General features: G+C 49.7%; 1 protein-coding gene across 6 annotated transcripts in view; it reads left to right on the top strand.

Moving 5' to 3' along the window:
- The window catches only part of St3gal1 (ST3 beta-galactoside alpha-2,3-sialyltransferase 1), a 75,724-nt gene that overhangs the window by 40,471 nt on the left and 20,552 nt on the right, over positions 1 to 14,701 (top strand). For all 6 annotated transcript variants that reach the window (XM_028876001.2, XM_028876002.2, XM_037197515.1 and 3 more), the window contains one exon: positions 8,662 to 8,719. The gene's annotated coding sequence lies outside the window, so the exon portion shown is untranslated. The remainder of the gene's footprint in view (positions 1 to 8,661; positions 8,720 to 14,701) is intronic.

The raw sequence follows: 14,701 nt of genomic DNA, 5'->3' as shown, positions 1-14,701 counted from the left end.
AGAGAGGAGAGCTGCGGAGCACCAGAAGGGGAGGACCAAGAACAGGACACAGTCTTCAGGAGGTGGACAGTCTGTTTTCTCCATGATGGTGGCACGGAACTTACTCTGTGAGACACACCCTCCCACTAAGACCAAGACAGGACAAGGACAGTGGAGGAGTCCAGAAAACAGAGACACCAGAGGGAGTCACCTCATTCCAAAAGGCACCTACGAGGGCAACGGTGGGTCACCTGTGCTGTGACATAAATAGGGTTTTCCTCAAGGAACAATGTAGGCTTCTCAGGGGGCACCCACCAAGGAAGGAAGGAAATGTGTGACATTAAATGTGTCTGTCTTTCTTTGGTGGCTGAGGATGCCCTGCCAAGGCGGTACCAGAAGCCTAGAACCTGCACTGGAAAGTCCAGGAGCCCAGGACTTTCCAGACAATCAGGTACCACACTGGGTCGCACTAAGAGATGGAGCTCTTCATAGGTTCCTCACGCTGTGCCTCTCCTGACCCCAGCTCTCACCTTGTTCTTGAAAAGTGTGACCTCGGGGGACATTGGGCCTCCCGAGGCTTGAAACACTTGCCCAATCAAACACCTGGTCCTTCGCAGCCCCAGTGAGACCACAAGGGGGATCCTGTCTTCCCTCCATGGAAGTCACCCGCCCTTCCATCCCCTTCCTTCCTGAATGGCTGAGAGTACTGTTGAGAGAAAAAGAAAAAAAAGAAAAAAAACTTTCCTCAGAGATTCAACATACATACATGTCTATGCACCCCAAATAGGGAACCATAAATAGACCAAAGTATGGATCCCGTCAAAGTCCAACTTGGTGACCCTGAGTTTTACTGAAGTTGCTGCAGGAATCTGGGTGAGGAGTTACTTACAGGAACAGAAGTGTTTCAAAGACAGTGGCGTCACCAAGGCAAAATAGATGACAGCCATAAAATCTGGAAACCTGGAGCACGCCGCACGGCCTGCTGTGAGTTAGAGAGCGTTAGAGTTGCTCCGAGCCTCTTCCAGGCAGCTCTGCTGGACTCCGCTTCTTCCAGTGGGGTGGCCTTGTCTGAGACTGACCCAATTTGGCTTTGCATAGGTTTCTCTGGGTGGCTGTTTTCCCATAGACTTTGCCATGTTTGGTGACCTGGGGACATACCACAGAACCAGGCCTGAGGAGCTGGGTGGAGCCTTCATGTACCCCATTTGGGGAGCCCTGTCTCCTTCCTGGTCTCCATGGCCTCTTGTTACAATGGAGGTGACTGTGAGTAGTACCAAAAGTCTGAGTCAAAGGTGAAGCATGGCAGCTTACAGTCATATGTGTATGTAGGCATCAGCTCCAGAGCCTGGAGACCTTAATTCAGGAGCTGGCACTGTCCTCACAGAGCTGTGTGAATCCAAAAGGACCTTCACCTCTCTATGCTTGTCTAATGACAAGGAAGAGATGACAGGAAGTTACCTATCCATAACTCATCTGCAAGGGTCAATGGATTAGCCTACATAACATGTTTAAAACTGCGTACACCTAAGTAGTTAACATTTGCTAGCATAGGAAGTCCCAGGCATACAGTAGGTGATCAATAAGTGTACCGTCCATCTGCTGGTAGGTGAACCAGAAAAGTCTCATTATACTCTTTTTTTTCTGTTTTTTCAAAAATTTAAGATACCAGACACCTTGTCCCCATCAACCTCATTTACCTGAGCCTCCAACCCTCCCACCCCCACTCCCCGTTTTTGCTTTTCTGTCCTCAGCAGATGGTGGATAGACAGGAATTTTTATAAAGTGTTTGTGGATCTTTGCAAACTCTTGAGATGAGTGCAGACTGCCAAGATGTCCAAGTTTAATCCAGAAGCTTGAGAGAAGGCTGGAGATTAAAGAAGGAAACGGAAAGGCTTAGCCTTCCTCACCCCTTCTCTGCTACAGTGATGGGCACCTATGTTTATCCCTTCAAATCCCAGTTGGAAAGCTCGCTGCTGGGACTTCGAGATAAAGACCCGGGAGCTGGCCACCTCACGCTCTGCCCTCTTCCCCATTTCAGCTTGGGAAGCCTGCCTGATGAGCAGATGCACAGCGAGCATCTGTGAACCCAGCATGGGATGCTGTCCGTGCTGATGAAAGGCTGGGCAGATTTGCACATCGCCTGTACTGCACTCTTACTACGGCAGCTTTCCTCATCCCAGAGAGCGACTGCAATTTTAGGCCCAAAGTCACATCCCCTAGAAGCTCCAGTGGTCTCCGCTCAGCCCCACCCCAATACGCCTATGAAGAGTGAGAAAGGCTGAAAAGCAGAGAGATTTCATCAGTGCAGCTTGGAAAGATAAAGAGATGGAGAGGTTCAGTGACCCCCAAGTTGGCTTTCTGCAGGGGTCCTGGTATGAGCTTTTCTCCTGTGTGAGATGTAGTCTCACTCATCATTGTCTCAGCTTCAGTCATGCAAGGTGATCGATAAGTTATTAATCTCTGTCTTCACTGCCTTCACCATCCTTGCCCAAGGGGACCAGTCTGCTTTTTCCAGATGAGCTGCTCCTGGGTGCAGCCTCTCCTTCAAAGATAATTGTTCTCTTCTTGAGGGTGGGCTGTCTGCCCACAGGCCTTGCTATTCCTGGAACTCAAGGTGATGACGGCAGGTATGGGCCATGACTTATCTTTTCACCTCCATTTGTTCTGTTTTGCTTGAGAGTAGATCTCAGTTAACCTAGGCTGTCATCGAACTTGTTTTTGTAGACTAGGGTGACCTTGAGCTTCCATGCTCCTACCTCCACTTATGCAGAGGTTGTGAGTGTGGATCACCGTACCCAGTTTGGGAGATGCTGGAGATCAAACCCAAGGCATGGAGCATTCTAGATAAGTACTCTACCAACTGAACTACAGTCCTGACCCAAGTACCTATGTTCTTAAATCGGGATGAGATAGAGAGGTTAGAGGTCACTGGTTTCTAGATGAATCCTCCTTGAATAATTAACCTCCTGAGCATCAGAGGTGATAGGCTGACTCAAAGTAAAAGAGGCCATTGCAAAACACAGGCAGATATGCCTGGCTTTCCCCTGCATGTGGGCCCAAGCGAAGAGTCAGAATATTTGAGCAAGAGAAGCCTCTAAGTGCCTGCTAAAAGAGGTCACTACTGAAGCTCTGGACACTTTACCCATGCCGTGTACTCAGCTGGTTCATACAGTCTTGTCTTCTGAGCACAATGAGCCTCTTCACAGCTCAGCTCCATCTCCCAGCATCAGTCTCAGGCCCTGCAGGTGCACCCCACCACGGTAGCCAACCTTTTGCCCAATAAAAGATTAAGGCAATGATGACCTGCTTCCTAGCTCGGGTCCAACGTGGATCCTCACCTGGAGCCAGATAAGCCCTTGGATAGAGCTGGTCTTCAAGAGGCCACTGATCTTTTCTTTCTAGGACTTCCTCCATCTTGGCATAACAACAGCGAGCATAAAAGATGGGCTTGGCCTGGGGACTCCAGAGTGTACAGGTTCTCAAGGTCAGAGGAAAACAGAGAAGGGATGTGAAAATGGGTATGCAAAGAGACTTCATCCTTGAGTAGTTTGATGGGAGAATGTCCCTGAACTGTCTTATGTCAGTCTACAATCTGCTCAGCTTGCCACCAACCCCACCCATGCATTGCGGGTCCCTTCCACTTCGAGGTTTTCTGACCCTCAGTCTTCCAGGTCCCTGCTCTCTGTGCTTTCTGTTTTTGTTTTTGAAGACAGTGTGTCTCTGTGTAGCCTTGGCTGTACACAGTGCCCTGGAATGCACTTTGTAGCCCAGACTGGCCACGAACTCACAGAGATCCAACTGCCTCTGCCTCAGAGTGCTGCCACCACCGCCCAGGCGTCTCTGTGCTTTCTGAATGTCTCACTCCGGAACTCAGCCGGATGTTCTTCTGGGGCCCCGACCCAGTCCTCTCCCTCAGACCCCCACACGGACTCAGAAGGTCTTCACCAGGGATCAAGGTGTCTGTTCTGTTCCATTCTTAAAGGTGAAGAAACAACTCACAAAGAGTTGGTCATCCAAAGAAAAAGGCCACACAGCCAGAGAGCTGTAGGGCAGAGACCTCACCCAAGGCATTCATCCTGAACTTTCCTAGGACCTATGAGTTTTACCTGTGACAGTGAGTTGTACAGCAGCGTAGGCTGTGACAGTAGTCACTAGCCACCAGGCTAATAAGCACCAGAAATTTGCTGCCACCAAGGGACTCTCCTTATATTTATTTTGATCAAATTACTTTATTGAATTAGTAGTACTAATTGGCTCATTGATTAGTGCAGCCAAGGAGCTGTTTTAATTCTAAGGTTGAATTTTAATTAGAATTAGCTGCATGACACCAGCAGCTTTGAAGCACTGGAAGAGACTGTCAGGCCCGCTAATGGATCCCTCCGCTGGCAGATGCTGCAAAGACCCTAGCATCTGGACCAGGGACAAGGACTTCATGCGATGTGTCACAGCAAGGAGGCCGAGCTTCCCATTTCCCATCCTTCTTCTTGCCTCAGAGACTCGAGACTTTTCTATAAACCTGTTCACTGTTTCGACTCACAAGCATGCAGGAAAGATTAGATGTCATCTTTTTTACTGAACCATTGCCAGGAACAGAAATGGGCCTGACGTGTACCGGGGACCTGGTAATGCTTTGCCAAGAGACCCCTGGCTTCTGGCGCAGCACAGGAAGCCAGTGGACTGGACCAGTTTTGTGCTGAGGATCTTGCTGTAGAAAAATCTCTCTGAACTTGGAAGAGTCTTTCTCATGCTCATAACTCAGACCAACCTCGCATTGTGTGTCTTGGTTCCTCCCAGTGGAGCCTGAGGTAGGGGCTCAGTGCATGTGGAGTGTTTCCAGAGGGGTCCTGGAACAGGGCCAGACAGCTGGAGCTGCAGAGCAGGTGTGTGCTCCCAGCTGGGGCTAGCCTTGACTCTGATCCACAGCACAGGGATGGCTCCATATGGAAGCAAGGGACCAGCTTCCTGGGTTGGTGGGTTGGGAAGGGAAAGGCATTTCTCACATGAAGCAACTCCTGTTTGATAGGAAACTTGAGCAGCAAGTAGGAGCAGGCAGGGTTTGTTGATCAGGAGCCGGGCAGGGCATTCCTCAGGTTGCAAATGAATCCAGTGACCCTTGGGGTCACTACATTGGACAGGCAGGTTTCAGGTGTTCGTTTCTTTGGTTAGGTTCCAGCTACCCCAGATCCCCTGGGTCCTGTGGATTGTTCTAGAGATGTCAAGTGTGATCACTCTTTTCCAGGCAAAGGAGGAGTTGGAAGTAACTCAGAACTTGGTGCATTGTGTAGAGTTCTGGCAGCCCACTCATGAGGGCGGTGACACTTGACATGGGTCTGAAGGCAGCATGGGGGTGAGGGTACTTGCCTCTCCTGTGTGAGCAGAAGACAGCAGGATGGTGCTTGGCTGATCCCAGGAGACCAGCATCCTCGTCCAAATTCCCAGGCTAGCCCACTGTATAACCTTGAAGAAAACATTCCCCAGTCTCTATTTGTCCTTTAAGAAACAGATGGGAATGGGGGGGGGGTCACTTGCATCCCACATGTGTCTTCCCACCCTACTGTTCCTTCTGTGCCTCTGTGTGCCTAAAGATGTCAACTTCCCCTTCCCGGCTGCCCTCACCCCATCTGAGTGCGATGTGAACCTCCCACCCCGTCCCGTGGGCCCCAGAGTAGCTGCTATAAGCACATGTGAATACAACTTCGATTTAGATCCAGCCCCTTGGTGTCTGTCTTCAATCCTCACACATCAGGCTGTCATCCTGTCCGTCTCCAGCTCTCCTTTGTTGGGCACAGTGCTGAGGACTCCATGTGTCTCTCAGCCAATCCTTGCAACAGTCTAAGAACACGCATACACCTCCCATTACATCACAGACCCCCCCACTGCCTCTCGCCCACTCTCTCCTAGAAATCAGGCCACACCCTGCTGCAGCTCTATTAATTTAAGAGCATAAACCCTGCTTTGTTCTCAGGAATTCAAGGTTCTTTCCTTCAGAACCTCCATCATGTTATATGTGGACACTGTCTCTCTTTCTCTCCCATTTCAAAGCCCAATCATAGCTGCCCATGGTCACAAGACTCTCTCTCTCCCAATAAAGCTCTGAAGGGTAATTCTGTGTGGGCTCTTTTCTGTGAACCTGCCGTAATGATTTTATTTATGATCAACACCACTCTTATTTTGCTCGTGAAGGCAAAGGATCAGAGAAGTGAAATGGCTTTATTCATGACCACGGAGGTGCTTAGTGTCACAGTGGATAGAAGCACACCCCCTGACCCCCCCCCCCTGTTCTTACAAACCAAATACTTGGTGGTAGAAAGTAGTCATTGCAGAAGAGACTCTGGATCTGTAAGCTGAGCTGTGTAACAAACAATACTCTATGCTTAGCTCTTGTAGAGGATTTTGCTCATGTAACAGGTGAATGAACTATGTGAGCTGCAACCATGACTCAGTGTTGCTCTGGGAGCTTTCTCAGCCTTCCTTAGGTTGAAGGCCTATTAACATATCAAAGCCGACTCTGGCTGCCACTCTCTCTCAGCCTCAAAGTACCTGCAACAGAGTCCTGGCTCCTCTCAGCACTTCTCACCCTACCCCTTACTCTAAACCTCTCCAACCTCCTCCCGGTACCCCCCCCCCCCGCCTCCCCCCAGCCAAGCTTCACGTCCCTTTCCTCATCTTCTGTTTTATCTCCTTCTCCTCTTCCTCAAGTGTTTCCTCTCTCTCTCTCTCTCTCTCTCTCTCTCTCTCTCTCTCTCTCTCTCTCTCTCTCTCTCTCTCCTGATGTTCCAGTCTCTTCTGCTGGCCATGCTCACTCTGGAGTCTTCCAGATGCCTCTGGCTGTGCCCTCCCTCGTAGGTACAATAAAAACCTCTTCCTCAACCATAACTAGATGCGCTCATCTCCTCCTTTTCCTTCAGGCATCAGATGTATGAAATGAGAACATGACCACTCTAAGATATAGTTGAGGAGAAGGTTTTTATTGTAGATAGGAGTGGGAGAACAGCCAGAGGCATCTGGAAGAGTCCAGAGTGGGGAGAGAAAGTAGTAGACAAACATGGCTAGTAGAATGGACCAGACCATGATGGGTGGGGGAAGAGGAGGAAGAGAGAGGAAGACAAAGAGAGAGAGAGAGAGAGAGAGAGAGAGAGAGAGAGAGAGAGAGAGAGAGAGAGAGAGATCCAAGAGAGCATGTGACTGAAAAGGCAAGGTTGTATAGGAATGAGAAGTTGGGGGAAGAGGGTGTCTTTTGGACTTGACAGGGACCCTGAACTTTTTATGATTGGAGAAGGCAAGCTGACCACAGGCGTCCATCCATCAGTCAGTCTCTTGCTCTCTGTTCTTGACTGATGCTGATGTGACCAGCCCCTTCAGTTTTCTGCTGCCTTGACTTCCTCTCAGTGATAGGCTGTAATCAGGAATCATGATCCCAATCAACCCATTCCCCCTTAAGTTGCTTAAGTCAGGGTGTTTTATCATAGCATCAGAAGATACACTGAGATAGGCGGTGATCCTGATGATATGGTGTTCTTTGAAATCCTGGTGAGGGCCGGGCGGTGGTGGCGCATGCCTTTAATCCCAGCACTTGAGAGACAGAAGCAGGCGGATCTCTATAAGTTCGAGGCCAGCCTGGGCTACAGAAGAATGTTCTCAAGTCAGAGCTTCTTTCTGCCTCCTGCCCCAGTGTGACCCATAACAGTTAAGTTTGTGTCAGGGGCCTATCACGCTGTGTTCACCTGTGGCAGCCTCCACACTCAGCTGACTGTAATTCCCACTTCTACAGGGAAATAATAGGCACTAATAGGCACCGGGACAGTCTTCCTTCCTTGAAGGAAGATTGCTAAGACTCTAAGCAAAGGAGCTGCACGTCACATATCCCACATGATGGACACACATTAACTCTAGGGCAGAACATCTGCCTTCCTCTGTTCCCTGGGAATCAGAGATAACCTGAAGGCAGGCACGTACTATGGGCTACTTATCAACTACCCGGCAGGGGAATCCCTCCCCCACCTTTGAAACCTGTCAGAGCCCCTCCCCTATCCTTTGCTGGGTTTCTGTAGTGCCAAGGACTCACCCAATAAATCTCTTTCCCAAAAGGACAGCCTGTCTCTGGACCCCATTTCTGAGACCCTTAACAACAACTTGATGCAGGGGCCGGGGTCAGAGAAGTTACGGCCTTTGACCTGGGACCTTAGCTCCAGCCGAGGCTCTGTCCTCATGGTCCCTCAAGTGCAGCTCACATTCTTCCCATGTGGCATCTACTGCCCTGAGATTAGGGTGTGTGCGGGGCTCAGCCTCTATTCGTGGGCCCACAGGAAAGGGCTATATATTCCAGCCATATTCATCCCCCTGGGAGTAGGAGGAGCTGGACCTGCCAGCACCCCCAATAGTTCACACTCTGGGGCAGGTGCTCCACCTTTAACACTTTGGAACTGAAAATAGTCTTAGAGGCCTGGTCTCTAGAGCTTTGCTGTTTCCGTTTTAGACAGGAAGTAGAGACATGGCGGCTCTCTCTCAGTCTAGTGCTGTTTTAGATACTTGTGTGTTCTTCCCTGGCACTGAACAGTTAACAGGGCCGTGACTCTACTTCAGAAGTTCGTGTTTGCTGTGCAAACTGCAGGAAATCCCTCCTTGACCCTACAGCATCCATCTTCCTGCCGGTGATGCTGAGCTTTTGTTTCTGTTTTTCAGATGAAGACACTGGGACTCGGAGAGGTCAAGGAACTCCTCTAATGTGGTGGCACAGCAGGTCAGCACTCTATTTCCCTTGACTCTAGAAACTGTGCTCTGCGTTGTCTGGGATGGGGTTGGGCTGACTGTCTCCACCGAAAGCTGAGCTGTGGCTTTGGCCAATTGGTGACCTCACGCAGAACTGTGGGCTTACAGGAAAGTGCTGTGGGGCTTTGAACTGAGAAGGGGGTTGGTTTGTGGTTAGGACACTCCCTAGCTCCAGGGTTCTGATTTGAGGAGTGAGTCCTAGGTGACTGGCAGAAGTATATCCACCTCCCTAAGAAGCCCTCTGAAGACCCAGCTCTCTAGGAAGCAGGACGCTGAGCATCAGAGAGGCCAGGCGCCTCCTCAAGACGGCGTCACATCCTGCCTCAGCCACAGAGGTGCCCACAGACGCCTCTCACCCTCAAGTGACACTGTCATGGGTGGTTGGACAGTTACACCACCTGGTTATTTTTGGTTACTTGCTTTTCCAGAGGAAGTCCCTCCCAGGAACCGATAATTTGTTTGTCCGGGGTCAAGCAGAAAAGGCAAACTCCAGACTTAAGGCCTCTGGGTCACAGGCTGCTCTGTCTGACAGGTTCCTCCCTCCCCTTGTGAGCCCAGTCAGAAAGAACCTGGTTTCCAGCCCTGAGTGTTCCCCAGTGACCCAAGACACCGTTTCCAACTGGGGGCCCTGGGCAAGGCAGACTAGTGAACTCCCAGGTCAGCAGGGGACACAAGAAAAACAAGTAACTTGAGCCCTGGTGCAGTGCCATCTCATGGTTAAGGCATGGGAAATGCTGCCTACCGAGCCAGAGGAAATGGCAGCAAGGTGACTTTAAGGGGACCAGGAGGGCCTTTGGGCAGTCACGAATGCAGTGAGGGCTTAGGGTGCCTGACGGCTCAGTTCAATCAACTCCTGCCTCGCAGATGTGAAGACCCGAGTGGGGTTCCCACACTCACATTTTCAAAAGCTGGGTATAGTGACACGTGCTTGCCACCTTAGCACCAGGGACAGTGAGATGAGCAGGTCCCTGGGGTGTGCTGGCCAGCCAGCACAGCCTAATTGATCAGCTCAGGTCCCTGTTTCAAAGCACCAGGTGGATGGCTCCTGACAAAATTGACATCTGTCACTGACCTTTGGCCTACACGTGTACCTGTGCACACTCATGCATCTGCACATGTGTGTGTACCTGAGCAGACACAAAATAACAAGCAAAGTAGATGATGCAATGAAAGAACAAGACTCTGGGGTTTAAAAAAAAAAAAAAAAAAGACTGTCTACACAGCAGTGTGTGCAAAGGCCCTGAGTCAGGCAATGTCCTTGGTACCCCATTGCCCAGTTCCACCTTGACTTCTCTGTGTGTTCAGTACCCGCTCCCCACCCCCAACACAGCCACCACTCCCCCTGTTTTCCTCTGTCTGTCTTTTCCAAGTGCCTGTAGGACCGGGAGGGAACAAGAAAAATCAGACAGTTGAATGGGGCTGGACAAAGGTGTCTCTAACAGGAAGCTGTTTGCTCGTCCTTAGTCCAGTTGCTCTCAGTGAAATTTGACATTGTTTCATTTCGTGGCTTTGCATTTATTCTCAAGATGCCTTTCAGAGATCGGGCTGTGAGCCCTCGGCACGTGACTGTGTCAGGCCTGTGATGTCAAGTGGAGCAGGAGGTTCCGTTCAGAAAGCAAGGCTGGGCCGCTGTGGGGTGCTGGCCTCCGGGAGGGAGGCCCAGCAGGCAGGGCCTGGAGCTAGAAGGATGCAGGGGCATGACCTCTATCCAGGTCTAATTCTCCAACAGTGTGGAGACACTGGCACCGGCCAGGCACCCGCTGTACAGTTCCTACAGCTGCTCCTACTGTAAGGGATGAGCTGAGAAAGTCAAGGACCCCGAGTCCTAGCCTCAACGTCACCACAGACTGGTGGACATCCCTAGGCTGGCTGCATCCCTTCAGATGCTAAGGCAGGGAGGTAGTAGCAGTGGGGTGCTTCTCTAACCCTGAAATGTGACAAAGCTTGTCTCTGAGGTGAGCAGCGGTGAGCAGGGGGGTACAAGCCCCCTGGCAGCAACCCCCCATTTTATCTCCAGGCTTCGGGCTCTTAGCAAAGAAAACCTGGGAGCTGCAAACCCTCACACTGCCTAGGGCTTCCAGGCTGGACCTTGGGACCAGCTATGTATCCCCAGACCCTCCAGGAAGTGGGGATGCAGAGGCTGAAACTCATTTGTCGGAACAGTTGAGCGGTTCTTTCCTGGGGGCCCAGACAGACTTATTAAACCTTCCATAAACTAAAGTTTCATTCAGCTGGAAAAAGGACAATCAGAAAGCCCATGCTGCCTGGATCCAGGCTTGGAGCACCTGTAAGTATCTCATAAAGGAAGGGACCAGAACTCCAGCTCTGTGGAATGCAACCCAGCCTTGTTGGGGCAGGCTGTGGCTCTTGTCAGCGAGCCTGCTTCATTGAGCATCATCGGAGTGTCCCGATCCATATGCCTGATACGAAACGGACCCTCATGAAGGCCAAGGACCCACCCAGTACAGGACTCCAGCACAGACGCAGACACTGTGTATACCCTTCCTAACAGACCCTGGAGTAAGAAGACTGCTGTGTAGACAGCAGTAGGTGCAAAGGCCCGGAGGCAGGGAATGTACTTGGTACCCCACTGCCCTCTTCCAGCTTGACTCTGTGTGTGTTCACTTCTCAGCCACCACAGCCACACTCCACTCTCTTTTTCTCTGTCTGTCATCCCCAAGGGCCTGTTGAATTGGACTGTGGCAGGGGACAAGAGAAATATATCAGTCCAAATGGGCACAGGACAAAAGTGTCTCTAACAGGAAGCTCTTTGTGGGGATCTTTCATCCTAACAGACTTTCCCTACTGGGCAAAGTGCTGACAGTTCTCGGCTAATTCGTTCTTGCAGGCTCCAAAATGTAAACGTTTAGAGATTACCCCTCACTGTCTTGTGTGTGTTTTTCCCCCCAGTATCTGCCCGGAATCCATTAGTTTACCGTGGTCCTGTTGATAGCTAATTTTGTCTTTTTCAGTCAGGTCGATTTTGCCTCTGGTGCCTTATATCCAATAGCCCAAGCATCCTGTGGAGCTGGAGACCCCCCCAAAGCTCCAGGGAAGGTGGTGCTGAGATCTGGGGTACTCCATCTGGGAGGAGCCAGGGACAAAGATCTGCTCTGTCACCAAGATGTCACCTAGAGTGATTTTGTTAATAAAAATATCTGGACATGTAGGTAGCAAAATAATGGTGGTGTATCATCTCAGACTTGACTTTTATCTCACTCATGAGGAAATGCAGCTACCGAATCCCTGCTTCCTCGAGGCTTCAGAGGACATAGGGCTCCAGTCGTACTTTCTTAAGTTCTGAGAGGCAAATAAAGGCCGGGACCAAGGCTTGCACATGCAGTGTTTTGCGGTATGAAACAGGAACCTCAAATGTAGGGTGCCACCGTTTTGCAATAGAGGTGCACATTTTTACGGTGCCTGCTGTCCAGGTGACTGTTAAAGGCATCCCTGGTCACTCTTCTAGGAGCACAGCTGGAACAAAGCCAGAGCTGGGGGAAGGGCGGAGAGGAGGAAGTGGCGGATGCTAAGCTTCAGGTCCACCCTTTCTGCCTTGCACAGCAACCCTTTTATGTTCCCTAGTTACTGTGTGACCTAGAACACAAAGGTGAAGAGATGCAAAGGTGATAGAGACAGTTTGTCCAAGAAGCCATCATTCGCCAGACCCAGCATCCTGCTTTGAATGGAGGAGCAATCTGGTGGGGGAAGAGCCCCTGGGCAGGGCAGAGAGACTGTGCAAAGTCCCCGGGCCTGTTGGCTTGAGGAGTCCCATGGGGTCTGCTGTGACCCTAGAGAGCAGGAAAGGTGCAGCCAGACAGGAAGAGAGCCAGCTTGGGTGAGATTCATTTTTTATGTTTCTTAGTCACTGCTTGTCTTCCTGATGACAAAAAATAAAATAAAATAAAATAAAATAAAATAAAATAAAATAAAATAAAATAAAATGCATTCTCCCAGGGCAAGGCCTCTCTCTTTTATGTACCAGTTATCCCAACACATATCACTGCAGGGACAGGGCAGAGCTACAGCAAATACTTTCACAGTGATGGAACTAATGCCTTTATGGGAATTCAAGGTGTGGTAAAGTAACCTTTAGATTTGTAAATACGTTTCATTTATTCTTTGAGAATTTACCTCTTTTGATCATATCTACCCCCCTCTCCTTGAACTCTTCCCAGACCTCCCCACCATGTTTCTCTCCCAATTTCATATCCTCTTTTTACATTTTTAAAATGTTAACTATGTTCAATAGTTTTGCCTTATTTGGATGGGTATAAGACCATCCACTGAAGCATGGTTGACCTACCAGAGGTCACACCCTGCAGAAAATTGTCTTCCCCTCCCCCAGAAGCCACCAAGTGCCAATAGCTCTCAGCTAGAGGTGGAGCCTCATGATCTCTCTCTCTCTCTCTGTCTGTCTGTCTGTCTGTCTGTCTGTCTGTCTCTCTCTCTCTCTCTCTCTCTGTGTGTGTGTGTGTGCATTTCTGTCTCTGTGTATGTCTCTGTCTGTCTATCTGTCTGTCTGTCTGTCTGTCTGTCTCTCTCTCTTTCTCTCTCTCTCTCTCTCTCTCTCTCACACACACACACACACACACACACACACACACACACACACTGCATTGTTGACTGGCTTGATTCTGTGCAGGCAACCACAACTGGTATGAATTAATGAGTACAGTGGTCTTGCCATGTCTGGAAAACACTGTTTCTCCTCTGTCTCCCATTGCCTTTATCTCTTACAGTTTTTGCGTCCCCTCTTTTGGAATATCCCTCAATCTTTGGAGGGAGAAGGTGTGATAGAGCTGTTGTATTTTGGTGTGATATAGATGTTGCATGTAAATATGTGATGTAGATGAACACTCCACCATCACTTACTCTCTACACTTGACCAGCTGTGTGTCTCTGTATTAACCACCATCCAGTGCAAAAAGAAGCTTCTCTGATGAAGGATGAATGATATGCTGACCTATGGATATAAAAACGAGTATTTAAAAAGTAGTTTGATACTATGTCTATTTACCAAAATAATAGTAATAAGTTTTTCCTGGGCTTGTGGCTTCCCCAGCCATAGATTCTTGACCAGATCTGAGTTTTGATCTGTGGAGTGAGCCCTAAATCCAACCAGAAAGTGATTGGTTACCCCGTAGCTGTGAAGACACTTTTGCGCTGATGGCATATCTTGGCAGGATAGTCATTATTGTAGCTCAGAGGGTCACTTAGGTAGGATCTTGTGGAGGTGATGTGGGCTGGCATTGAATTCCAGGAGTTGAAGGGTTGTGGAGCTTTTTTGGGGCAAAGCACAGCGCGGCAAACAAGAAAGCAGGAGTCTGGGGATAGATTCTGTTTTATGTTTGGGAATTAACCAGTCAGGCTGTAGGTAATTCCAGATTCTGGCAGAGGACATGACACTTGTAGATCAGGGAGAAGGCCCTGCTGCCCAGTGGGAGAGCTCTGCAGGGATATACTATGGACCTTGTAAATGGTCACTATCTGCACCCATAGGGAAAGCCAGTTCACTCCCACATAATTCACCCTTACAAGGTTTGATTATTCATTTTCTTTACTGAGAATGATGTTGGGTCTGAACTCCAGGGTACAACACGTAGACCCACACACTCACACGCACTTAACTCATCTGTGCTTGAAAATGTCAAAGTCCAGTTTTTCCACCTGTCAGTGTATTCCCTGACAAAGGGAAGGATGGACCAAGAGAGGGGAGGTGACAGGGGTCAGCACATGGAGCAAATGTTAAGGGAAGGAAATGTTAAGGGCTGCGCCTACTTAGATCTCTGTCTTATTTTACACAACCAAACAGTGCCCCTCTGTCACATAGCTGTGCCCCCATACCCATGTTCATGTTCTCAGGGGAAAGATTTGTCCCTTGAATTGTCTAGATGAGGCATTATGTGGAAGAGGCCTTGCAGAGGGCACTGACTGGCTACATCTGAGAGCCAGA

The sequence above is a fragment of the Peromyscus leucopus genome, chromosome 20, assembly GCF_004664715.2.
Source record: "Peromyscus leucopus breed LL Stock chromosome 20, UCI_PerLeu_2.1, whole genome shotgun sequence".
In the NCBI taxonomy this organism is placed as follows: Eukaryota; Metazoa; Chordata; class Mammalia; order Rodentia; family Cricetidae; genus Peromyscus; species Peromyscus leucopus.
The sequence above is the reverse complement of the archived record's forward strand: the minus strand, read 5'-3'. Positions and strand labels throughout refer to the sequence as shown.